Here is a 13,198-nt window from a genome sequence, read left to right as displayed (position 1 = left end):
CTTCTCCCCTCAGTCACCACACACTCTCTCCTCTCCTCAGTCACCACACACACTCTCTCCTCTTCTCAGTCACCACACACTCTCTCCTCAGTCACCACACACACTCTCCTCTCCTCAGTCACCACACACTCCTCTCTCCTCTCCTCAGTCACCACACACACTCTCCTCTCCTCAGTCACCACACACTCCTCTCTCCTCTCCTCAGTCACCACACACACTCTCTTCCACAACCCTCTGACCCTGATGCCTTGACAAACTCTCTGCCTTCTTTCAGTGACGGTGAGAAAAGACAGATCTCTGTACCATTAAAGGTCTCTCAGCAACAGACTATATCATGTGACTACTGACTTACAGGAGAGCTGGAAACCTGTTTGAATTTGTCAGATCTGAGCCCCATGTTCTTTACTAGTATGAGATCAGCAGTCCGTTATCAGCGTGTGTATCAGTATGTTTTGCATGTTGCAGTGTTCATGAGTTGTATTGTGGCAAAACTGTTATGTCTGATGAATATGTCCTAAAGGATTTATACACATCATGTTTAACCGTTAGCCCATATTACAGATTAAGCCATAAACCCCTGACAGCCCTAACCCCCCCTGACAGCCCTAACCCCCCCTGACAGCCCTAACCCCCCCTGACAGCCCTAACCCCCCTGACAGCCCTAATCCCCCTGACAGCCCTAACCCCCCTGACAGCCCTAACCCCCCCTGACAGCCCTAACCCCCCTGACAGCACTGACCCCCCCTGACAGCCCTAACCCCCCCTGACAGCCCTAACCCCCCTGACAGCACTGACCCCCCCTGACAGCCCTAACCCCCTGACAGTCATAACCCCCCCTGACAGCCCTAACCCCCCCTGACAGCCCTAACCCCCCTGACAGCACTGACCCCCCCCCTGACAGCCCTAACCCCCTGACAGTCATAACCCCCCCTGACAGTCATAACACCCCCTGACAGCCCTAACCCCCCTGACAGTCTTAACCCCCATGACAGACCTAACCCCCCTTGACAGTCATAACCCCCCCTGACAGCCCTGACCCCCTGACAGTCATAACCCCCACAGCCCTAAACCCCCCACAGCCCTAACCCCCTGACAGCCCTAACTTATCTGGAGCAGTGATATCATATCCACCTTGATGTAAAATGTGATCCATCCAGAATGACTGATCAGAATGACTGATAACCCTAACCCTACTCTGGGAGTAGGACAGACATTTCCCATTGGCTTTCAGAAGGTGTCTAGAGAGTAGTGTAGGGATGTTGTATTGACCAGGAGGAGAAGGTAGAGGACCAGGATGATCTATTGACCAGGAGGAGAAGGTAGAGGACCAGGATGTTCTTTTGACCAGGAGGAGATAGTAGAGGACCAGGATGTTTTATTGACCAGGAGGGAAAGTAGAGGACCAGGATGATCTATTGACCAGGAGGAGAAGGTAGAGGACCAGGATGTTCTATTGACCAGGAGGAGATAGTAGAGGACCAGGATGTTTTATTGACCAAGAGGAGATAGTAGAGGACCAGGATGTTTTATTGACCAAGAGGAGATAGTAGAGGACCAGGATGTTTTATTGACCAAGAGGAGATAGTAGAGGACCAGGATGTTGTATTGACCAAGAGGAGATAGTAGAGGACCAGGATGTTTTATTGACCAGGAGGGAAAGTAGAGGACCAGGATGATCTATTGACCAGGAGGAGAAGGTAGAGGACCAGGATGTTCTATTGACCAGGAGGAGATAGTAGAGGACCAGGATGTTTTATTGACCAGGAGGAGATAGTAGAGGACCAGGATGTTTTATTGACCAAGAGGAGATAGTAGAGGACCAGGATGTTTTATTGACCAAGAGGAGATAGTAGAGGACCAGGATGTTGTATTGACCAAGAGGAGATAGTAGAGGACCAGGATGTTTTATTGACCAGGAGGAGAAGGTAGAGAGCCAGGTAGTTCTATTGACCAGGAGGAGATAGTAGAGGACCAGGATGTTTTATTGACCAGGAGGAGAAGGTAGAGAGCCAGGTAGTTCTATTGACCAGGAGGAGATAGTAGAGGACCAGGATGTTTTATTGACCAAGAGGAGATAGTAGAGGACCAGGATGTTTTATTGACCAGGAGGAGAAGGTAGAGAACCAGGTCGTTCTATTGACCAGGAGGAGAAGGTAGAGGACCAGGATATTCTTGGTAATAATTTATTCTGTGGTTGCCCTCCCATGTACTGGATTATAGAAAAGGATGACCCAAGAGAGGGAATGAATGAAAGGGATTAAGAGGCAGTGGTCCTGCTGTACTCATCCACCCACCCTGTGTTCAGAGTAATGAGGTAAACTCCTTTCAAACCTCTCATCAGTTCACATACACAAGAATATTGTTCAAGGTTCATCCCATAATTGGCGACTTCCTCCTTTGTCCTTGTGCATCACAATTTTAATCCACAGGAAATTATATTTTTATCACACTTTCATTCTCATAGTCTGAGGATCATCTATCATTAAGGTGGTGGTGACTAGTCTGAGGATCACCTGTCATTAAGGTGGTGGTGACTAGTCTGAGGATCACCTGTCATTAAGGAGGTGGTGACTAGTCTGAGGATCATCTATCATTAAGGTGGTGGTGACTAGTCTGAGGATCATCTATCATTAAGAAGGTGGTGACTAGTCTGAGGATCACCTGTCATTAAGGAGGTGGTGACTAGTCTGAGGATCATCTATCATTAAAGTGGTGGTGACTAGTCTGAGGATCATCTATCATTAAGGTGGTGGTGACTAGTCTGAGGATCATCTATCATTAAGGTGGTGGTGACTAGTCTGAGGATCACCTGTCATTGTGGTGGTGGCAACTAGTTTGAGGATCATCTATCATTAAGGTGGTGGTCGCAACTACTCTGAGGAGTACCTGTCATTAAGAGAGACATTTAGACTGAGAAACAGAACAGTTTATCAGAGAGATGGTTAATCAGAACGACAAGATGGTTATTCAGCAAGACAGTTAAACAGAAGGACAAGACCGTTAATCATGGAAATAAGATGGTTATTTAGAGAGACAGGTCAGTTAATCAAAGAGACAAGCCAGTTAGTCGGAGGGATAGTAAATCAGAGAGACAAACCAGTTAATCAGAGGGATAGTTCATCAGAGAGTCAGGATGGTTAATTAGAAAGACAGGATAGTTAATCAGAGAGACAGGCCAGTTAATGGGAGGAACAGTTAATCAGAGAGACAGGCCGGTATATAGATGGAACAGTATATTGGAGAGACAGGCCAGTTAATCATAAAGACAGATTAGTTAATCAGAGAGACAGACCGGTAAATCGGAGGGACAGTATATTGGAGAGACAGGACGCTTAATTATAAAGACAGGCTGGTTAATCAGAGGAACAGTAAACTGGAGAGACAGGATGGTTATTTAGAGACAGTTAGTTAGACAATTAGTCAGAGACAGGACAGTTATTCAGAGAGATAGTTAATCATAAAGATAGGTCAGTTATTTAGATGGACAGGACAGTATACCAGGCCCAGGTTATCTTTATGTTGTTTTGTTGTTTTCCTTCCAGCCCTATTTTACTTAACTTCCCAAAGGGCATCCTATTTCCTACACACTGATTTACTATGTTCTCCTTATCTGATGCTCTATCCCAGAAGTGGAAAATGTATTTTTTAAGGAACAGCAGATCTGATGTGGAAAACAGGGCTCTTGTTTATTTAGGTCCCTGACTGTGGAAATGGGAGAGTAGAGAACGAGAGGAGAAGGAAAGAGAGGAGAGAGAATGAGAAAGCGAAGAGTATGAGAAAAAGGAGAAAGAGAAAAGGAGGCTGAGATGGATGAGATTCAACTATGTGCGTGTGACTACTAAACAAAAACATTAAAATCTGGCACTGAGCCAATCACAATAGAGCTGTAAAACAAACCAACCAATCAGGCAAGCACCCTTTGAGCCTTGCCCACCAAGGTTTAATTTCTTACAAGGATGTTTTTGGTTTCATAAAAATAGTTCATAACTTATAGTTCCATATAATTGATCTGCATTAAAATTATAACTTACTTACTGCTGCTCAGATAGTGGAGGAGTAAATAAATCCTGTCTCTCAAGAATAATGTCATGAATTGACAGAGTAAATTACATTACCATTTAAGGCCTCATCTTTCCTTAAGATATTTGGGATAACCAGTGTGTCAAAAAAATACAAGGTGACAACAGGTTAGCTGTGACCAGTGACACCAGGGGTTCTCAGGCAGAATCTCGAACACAGCAGGTGGATGGGGAAAGCTACGCGTTCTCAGACCTGAGGTGTAGTCATAGACCTCATGTCCTCAGTTGATCCAAAAGGACAAGAGTGAAATGGGTATGAACACTTATATAAATGTGATATTGCGTAAATGTGATAATGTGTAAATATTTCATTAATCCATTTTAGAATAAGGCTGTAACGTAACAAACTGTGGATTCTGTGTGTGTGTCTGTGTGTGTGTGTGTGTGTGTGATCTACGTCTAGGTTAGACAGACTAAGACATTGAGAGACAGACATACAGAAAGATGAATCGACAGAGAGAGAGATGCTGACAGTAATTAGGACAAACAGAATTAGACAGACCGACAGAGACACAGAAGATGAAGGAGTGATTGAGACAGACAGATCAGACTGCTGGTGAGAGACACAGAAAAAGAGAGACGGTCCTCTGTTAAGTGCTAGTCCAGAACTTCAGAAGTAGACAGGACATACTGAAGTTGTCTCTATGTCTATATATGGCAACACATAAGAGGATCGTATTAGAAAGATTATGAGCATTTTTGTTTGACAGCCTTACTTATTATAAGGCGAATGGACTGATGCAGGTGAAAGTTCAGCAGAGAGGGTCAACAGCCAGCTGAAATGTCTCTGGTTTAATACACTGGCAAACATGCTCAGATGTTCTTCCTCAGCACAAAGTATTTAATATTTTTTCAGTGACCAAATGACCTAATGAAGGTGTACATTCTCGCAGACCAGACCCACCCGAAAGTCATTCTGACCGGACTCTCACCGAAACCTCTTCTGATTGGACACACTTGAACCTCCCTAGAGTAGTAGGGGGGTGGGGTAAATAACAGACTGGTGGTAGTTGGTGTCCTGTTAGGGAGGTGGGGTAAATAACAGACTGGTGGTAGTTGGTGTCCTGTTAGGGGGGTGGGGTAAATAACAGACTGGTGGTAGTTGGTGTCCTGTTAGGGAGGTGGGGTAAATAACAGACTGGTGGTAGTTGGTGTCCTGTTAGGGGGGTGGGGTAAATAACAGACTGGTGGTAGTTGGTGTCCTGTTAGGGGGGTGGGGTAAATAACAGACTGGTGGTAGTTGGTGTCCTGTTAGGGAGGTGGGGTAAATAACAGACTGGTGGTAGTTGGTGTCCTGTTAGGGGGGTGGGGTAAATAACAGACTGGTGGTAGTTGGTGTCCTGTTAGGGGGGTGGGGTAAATAACAGACTGGTGGTAGTTGGTGTCCTGTTAGGGAGGTGGGGTAAATAACAGACTGGTGGTAGTTGGTGTCCTGTTAGGGGGGTGGGGTAAATAACAGACTGGTGGTTGTTGGTGTCCTGTTAGGGGGGTGGGGTAAATAACAGACTGGTGGTAGTTGGTGTCCTGTTAGGGAGGTGGGGTAAATAACAGACTGGTGGTAGTTGGTGTCCTGTTAGGGAGGTGGGGTAAATAACAGACTGGTGGTAGTTGGTGTCCTGTTAGGGGGGTGGGGTAAATAACAGACTGGTGATAGTTGGTGTCCTGTTAGGGAGGTGGGGTAAATAACAGACTGGTGGTAGTTGGTGTCCTGTTAGGGAGGTGGGGTAAATAACAGACTGGTGGTAGTTGGTGTCCTGTTAGGGGGGTGGGGTAAATAACAGACTGGTAGTAGTTGGTATCATGTATTGGGTGGGGTGGAGTTGTAGTTGTAGTTGGTGTCCTGTATTGGGTGGGGTAAATAACAGACTGGTGGTAGTTGGTGTCCTGAAGGGGGTGGAGTTATATTTAACAGACTGGTGGTAGTTGGTGTCCTGAAGGGGGTGGAGTTATATTTAACAGACTGGTGGTAGTTGGTGTCTTTGAAGGAGGGAGGTTGTTTGATGTTTTTCTTCAGTAGCCTATAGTGGGTGTAGTTCCAGTTCTGTCAGTTTTTCCTGTTACTTGTTATTGAAGAATGATAGATCAATGTCCAACTAGAGGCCCATACACTACCACACACACACACACACTACACAGTGCAACAATGCCAGGAGGTGATGAGGTCATTGGCAGGGAGGAGGGCACTCATGGAACGGAAAACAATTTGTCCACTCACATTTACATTGAAGTTAGTCAATAGATGCTCCTATACAGAAACACTGTCCATACATGTTCTATAGACCCCAGAGGAACCAAACTGGTGCTGCAGGTGTCATGACCAACACAAATAGACCCAGGAGAAACACTGCCTGCCCACCATCACAGTAACACAATATTCATGTGGAGCAGAATAAATTACAGGAATAATCCTGTATTATGGACCTTCAGAACACAGCAGCCAGATGAGGAGAAAAGACATTCCATTAGAATTCCAAAACACAATGTAAAACTGCTACTGAACCATACAGGCCCTTTTACTCCACCTGTCACCTCCATACAGGCCCTTCTACTCCACCTGTCACCTCCATACAGGCCCTTTTTCTCCACCTGTCACTTCCATACAGGCCCTTCTAATCCACCTGTCCCATCTATACAGGCCCTTCTACTCCACCTGTCACCTCCATACAGGCTCTTCTAATCCACCTGTCCCATCTATACAGGCCCTCCTACTCCACCTGTCCCATCTATACAGGCCTTTCTTATCCACCTGTCCCATCTATACAGACCCTCCTACTCCACCTGTCACCTCCATACAGGCCTTTTTAATCCACCTGTCCCATCTATACAGACCCTCCTACTCCACCTGTCACCTCCATACAGGCCCTTCTAATCCTCTTGTCACCTCCATACAGGCCCTTCTACTCCACCTGTCCCATCTATACAGGCCCTTCTACTCCACCTGTCCCATCTATACAGGTCCTTCTACTCCACCTGTCACCTCCACTTCTGCTCCACACCCTATATAGCTTCCTCTTTGCAACTCTGCCCATTCTTCCTGATCAGCCATTCTTCCTTATTATTAATTAACTCTAAAGCAAAATTAACTAATTTGATTAGAACAATAAGGTAAGCTTTTTTGTTGATTAAGTTTCTGTAATGTTTTAAGGATTTTTAGTGCCATGTGTTCTTTTTTCTTGTGCTAGCTGCACATTTTATTAATTAAATAATAATTTATTTTTAGGCATTTTTGTTTTATTTGACATTAGAACAGTGAAAGAGAGGAGAGTGTTTTTGCTGGAAGAGGATTGGTTTGGATGTTGTGCAAAGGAATCATTGGCATCAGGTAACCCTAGCCCCCACAGCTGTGAATGTTCAGGTAACCCTAGCCCACAGCTGTGAATGTTCAGGTAACCCTAGCCCACAGCTGTGAATGTTCAGGTAACCCTAGCCCACAGCTGTGAATGTTCAGGTAACCCTAGCCCACAGCTGTGAATGTTCAGGTAACCCTAACCCACAACTGTGAAGGTTCAGGTAACCGTAGCCCACAACTGTGAAGGTTCAGGTAACCGTAGCCCACAACTGTGAAGGTTCAGGTAACCCTAGCCCACAACTGTGAATGTTCAGGTAACCCTAGCCCACAGCTTTGAAGGTTTAGATAACCCTAGCCCACAGTTGTGAATGTATCTGGTTCCTCCTAGCCCACAGCTGTGAATGTTTCTGGTTCTTTCATGTTTGAACTGGAAGAATGTCAAGAGTTGATTAAACATCAGCATATGAAATGCCTTCCAGGGCACCTTTGTCACTTGGTCTTTGCTTCAGCCAATGAAACAAAGTAATAATTATGAGCATAGACGTGGCTCTGATCCAACCACCACTTCAGCTGGTCCACTGTCACCATCTAGTGACCAGAAAAGAGCTGCTAGAAACTGATCCAAACACACTTACTACTGCAATTGCTGCCAGGGGTGTGTCTAAGAAATATTTACTAAAGGGGTGAATACTTATGAAATCAATTATTTGTTATCCATTTAGAACAATTTGGATATTTTATTTATTGCGTGACATTATGGACTTTTGTGTGTTGATCATTGGATACAACTCCTTATGAAATCCTTTTTGATTTGATGTCTTAACAGAATAAAAAAGGAATGGTCCAAGTGGAGATCAATTAGACTACAAACCTCACAATGCCTTGCTGTCACTGTGAGGTTTTGGGACTGCTTTGTGACATTGTTGATGAAGTCCCAGAAAATGCAGCACTCAAACAAGGAGAGAGGCCAAGAATCCCTTTCAAGGAGCTATAGAGTTCAGCTGGAGTGGATTAAAGATGCTCCATCCAGCCATATCAAGACCTCTGCATGAAACTGCTCTGTATTGAAGGGTGGCAAGAATGAAGCCGTTACTCAAAAAATATAATCTGACCGCATTAAAGTGACCCAGCTGCGATGTGGAAAAAGGTTTTGTGGTTAGATGGGACCAAGATCGATCATTTTGGCCAGAACACAACAATATGTGTAGCACAAACCTAACACTGCCCAAGCCTCAACACATTTCATCTCTACGGTGGTGGCAGCATCATGCTGTGGGAGTGCTTCTCATTAGCAGTGACTGGGCATCTTATTAAACTTGAAAGAATAGGATGGAGCAAAATACAGTGCCTCAAAAGGATTCACCCACCTTGTACTTTTCCAAATTTTTTGATCCAAATATGATTTCAGTTTTGCCACTGATAAACACAGAAAGGTTAAAAATAAAATCTCCAAATTGTTATAAATTAAATTCAATACTGAAAACATTGAATTGCATAGGTATTCCCCCTCTTTAGTCAACATTTATTATATGCACCTTTAGCAGCAATTACAGCCACTTGTCTCTATGGATGTACTTACCAGCTTTGCACACTGGGACACAGAAATGTTTGTCAAGTTTTTTTATTTATTGGTCAAGCTCTGTCAAATTGGATGTAGACCTTTTGTGAACAGTTATTAGTTAAAAGATTAATCTTTTCCTCAGTCTTATATTCTAGACAGATTCACAGTTTTATCATATTCTCTATTTCTTTGTAATGGACTATAATAATGGACTTTGATAATGGACTATAATAATGGACTTCAATAATGGACTATAATAATGGACTTTAATAATGGACTTTAATGTGCTCTAGGGGATATTCTATACCTTGGAAATGTTATATCCTACCCCTTACTGGTGCTTTTCAAGAACCTTATTCAAGGTTTGTTTTAAATGTTCCTTCCTCCTCAAAATAGTTTTTGTTAAGAATTGTACTAACCAAATGTGGGACCTCCCTGACAATGTAACTGAAATCATGTCAAACCCCTTAATAGCACACAGGTTGACTCATTCAACTAGTTACATGACTTCTAAAGACAGTTGGTTGCACCAGTTCATTCAGGCTAGTAATAGCAAAGAAGTAAAAGTGTATTTGTCAAATGCACCAAACAACACAACATCATCCTGCACAATGAAATTCTTGTGACATGACACCCGACAGCTATGTATTTAGAATTAAGAAAAAAATTATATAACGCAAAGCATATCAATATAGCAAAAAATAAAGCAATAATATACACTCACATAAAGGATTATTAGGAACACCATACTAATACTGTGTTTGACCCCCTTTCGCCTTCAGAACCGCCTTAATTCTACGTGGCATTGATTCAACAAGGTGCTGAAAGCACTCTTTGGAAATGTTGGCCCATATTGATAGGATAGCATCTTGCAGCTGGTGGAGATTTGTCGGATGCACATCCAGGGCACGAAACTCCCGTTCCACCACATCCCAAAGATGCTCTATTGGGTTGAGATCTGGTGACTGTGGGGGCCATTTCAGTACAGTGAACTCATTGTCATGTTCAAGAAACCAATTTGAAATGATTTGAGCTTTGTGACATGGTGCATTATTATGGAAGTAGCCATCAGAGGATGGGTACATGGTGGTCATAAAGGGATGGACATGGTCAGAAACAATGCTCAGGTAGGCCGTGGCATTTAAACAATGCCCAATTGGCACTAAGGGGCCTAAAGTGTGCCAAGAAAACATCCCCCATACCATTACACCACCACCACCAGCCTGCACAGTGGTAACAAGGCATGATGGATCCATGTTCTCATTCTGTTTACGCCAAATTCTGACTCTACCATCTGAATGTCATCATCATCATCATCATCTTTCGCTTATCTGGGGCCGGGTCGCGGGGGCAGCAGTCTAAGCATAGATGCCCAGATATCCCTCTCCCTAGACACTTCCTCCAGCTCTTCCGGGGGGACACCGAGTCCCTCCAGCGTGTCCTAGGTCTTCCCCGGGGTCTCCTACCGGTGGGACGGGACCGGAACACCTTCCCAGGAAGGCGTTCCAGAGGCATCCGAAACAGATGCCCAAGCCACCTCAGCTGACCCCTCTCGATGTGGAGGAGCAGCGGCTCTACTCTGAGCTCCTCCCGGGTGATCGAGCTTCTCACCCTATCTCTAAGGGATCGCCCAGCCACCCTGCGGAGAAAGCTCATTTCGGCCGCCTGTATCCGGGATCTTGTCCTGTCAGTCATGACCCAAAGCTCATGACCATAGTTGAGAGTAGGAACGTAGATTGACCGGTAAATCGAGATCTTTGCCTTGCGGCTCAGCTCTTTCTTCACCACGACAGACCGATACATTGACCGCATTACTGCAGAAGCTGCACCGATCCGTCTGTCAATCTCCTGTTCCATCCTTGCCTCACTCGTGAACAAGACCCCTAGATACTTAAACTCCTCCACTTGAGGCAGGCACTCTCCACCAACCTGAAGTGGGCAAATCACCCTTTTCCGATTGAGGACCATGGCCTCGGATTTGGAGGTACTGATTCTCATCCCCACTGCTTCAAACTCGGCTGCAAACCGTCCCAGTGCATGCTGAAGGTCCTGGTTTGAAGGGGCCAACACGACAACATCATCCGCAAAGAGCAGAGACGCAATCGTGTGGTCCCCAAACCTGACACCCTCCGGCCCCTGGCTGCGCCTAGAAATTCTGTCCATAAAAATTATGAACAGAACCGGCGACAAAGGGCAGCCCTGCCGGAGTCCAACATGCACTGGGAACAAGTCTGACTTACTGCCAGCAATGCGGACCAAGCTCCTGCTTCGGTCGTACAGGGACCTGACAGCCCTTAGCAAAGGACCCAGGACCCCATATTCCCGAAGCACTCTCCACAGGATGCCGCGAGGGACACAGTCGAATGCCTTCTCCAAATCCACAAAACACATGTGGATTGGTTGGGCAAACTCTCATGAACCCTCCAACAACCCGTAGAGGGTATAGAGCTGGTCCAGTGTTCCATGGCCCGGACGAAAACCACACTGTTCCTCCTGAATCCGAGGTTCTACTATCGGCTGTATTCTCCTCTCCAGAACCCTGGCATAGACTTTCCCGGGGAGGCTGAGAAGTGTGATCCCCTTATCGTTGGAACACACCCTCTGGTCCCCCTTCTTAAAAAGAGGGACCACCACCCCGGTCTACCATCCCAGAGGCACTGTCCCCGACCGCCAAGCGATGTTACACAGGCGTGTCAACCAAAACAGCCCCACAACATCCAGAGACTTGAGGGACTCAGGGCAGATCTCATCCACCCCCTGTGCCTTGCCACAGAGGAGTTTCTTGACTACCTCTGTGACTTCAGCCTGGGTGATGGACGAGTCCACCTCTGAGCCCTCATCCTCTGCTTCCTCAATAGAAGACGTGACGGCGGGATTGAAGAGATCCTCAAGGTATTCCTTCCACCGCCTGACGACATCCCCAGTTGAGGTCAACAGCTGCCCACCTCTACTGTAAACAGCATTGGTAGGGCACTGTTTCCCTCTCCTGAGGCGCCGGACGGTTTGCCAGAATCTCTTTGAGGCCAGCCGATACTCCTTCTCCATGGCCTCACCGAACTCCTCCCAGGCCCAAGTTTTTGCCTCCACAACCACCCAGGCTGCAGTCCGCTTGACCTGTCAGTACCCGTCAGCTGCCTCAGGAGTCCCACAAGCCAACCAGGCCTGATAGGACTCCTTCTTCAGCTTGACAGCATCCCTTACTTCCGGTGTCCACCTTACGGCCACAGCTCAGAGCGGCCGCTTCGACAATGGTGTTGGAGAACATGGTCCACTCGGACTCAATATCTCCAGCCTCCCTCGGGATCCAGTCGAAGCTCTGCCAGAGGTGGGATTTAAAGATCTCTCTGACAGGAGACTCGGCCAGACGTTCCCTGCAGACCCTTTACAGTACACTTGGGCCTGCCGAGTCTGTCCAGCTTCCTCCCCCGCCATCAGATCCAACTCACCACCAGGTGGTGATCAGTTGACAGCTCCGCCCCTCTCTTCACCCGAGTGTCCTAGACATACGGCCGCAGGTCAGATGAAACGACAACAAAGTCGATCATCGACCTGCGGCCTAGGGTGTCCTGGTGCCACGTGCACTGATGGACACCCTTATGCTCGAACATGGTGTTCGTTATGGACAAACTGTGATTAGCACAGTCCAATAACTGAACACCACTCGGGTTCAGATCAGGGGGGCCGTTCCTCCCAATCATGCCCCTCCAGGTGTCACTGTTGTTGCCCACGTGGGCATTGAAGTCCCCCAGTAGAACGATAGAGTCCCCAGTCTAAGCACTTTCCAGCACCCCTCCCAGAGACTCCAAGAAGGTTGGGTACTCTGCACTGCCGTTTAGCCCGTAGGCACAAACAACAGTGAGAGACCTATCCCCGACCCGTAGGCGCAGGGAAACGACCCTCTCGTTCACCGGGGTAAACTCCAACACATGGCGGCAGAGGTGGGGAGCTATAAGCAAACCCACACCAGCCCGCCGCCTCTCACCATGGAAAACTCCAGAGTGGTGAAGAGTCCATCCTCACTCAAGGAGTGTGGTTCCAGAGCCCAAGCCGTGCGTAGAGGTGATCCCGACTACCTCTAGTCGGAACCTCTCAACCTCTCGCACGATCTCAGGCTCCTTCTCTGACAGCGAGGTGACGTTCCACGTCCCTAGAGCTAGTTTCCATGTCTAGTTTCCACCGGCCCCTTATGGTCCCGCCTGTGGGTGGTGAGCCCACGGGAAGGCGGCCCCACGTCGCTCCTTCAGGCTGAGCCCAGCTGGGCCCCATGGG

This window comes from Esox lucius, chromosome 14, assembly GCF_011004845.1.
Source record: "Esox lucius isolate fEsoLuc1 chromosome 14, fEsoLuc1.pri, whole genome shotgun sequence".
Classification (NCBI taxonomy): Eukaryota; Metazoa; Chordata; class Actinopteri; order Esociformes; family Esocidae; genus Esox; species Esox lucius.
The sequence above is the reverse complement of the archived record's forward strand: the minus strand, read 5'-3'. Positions refer to the sequence as shown.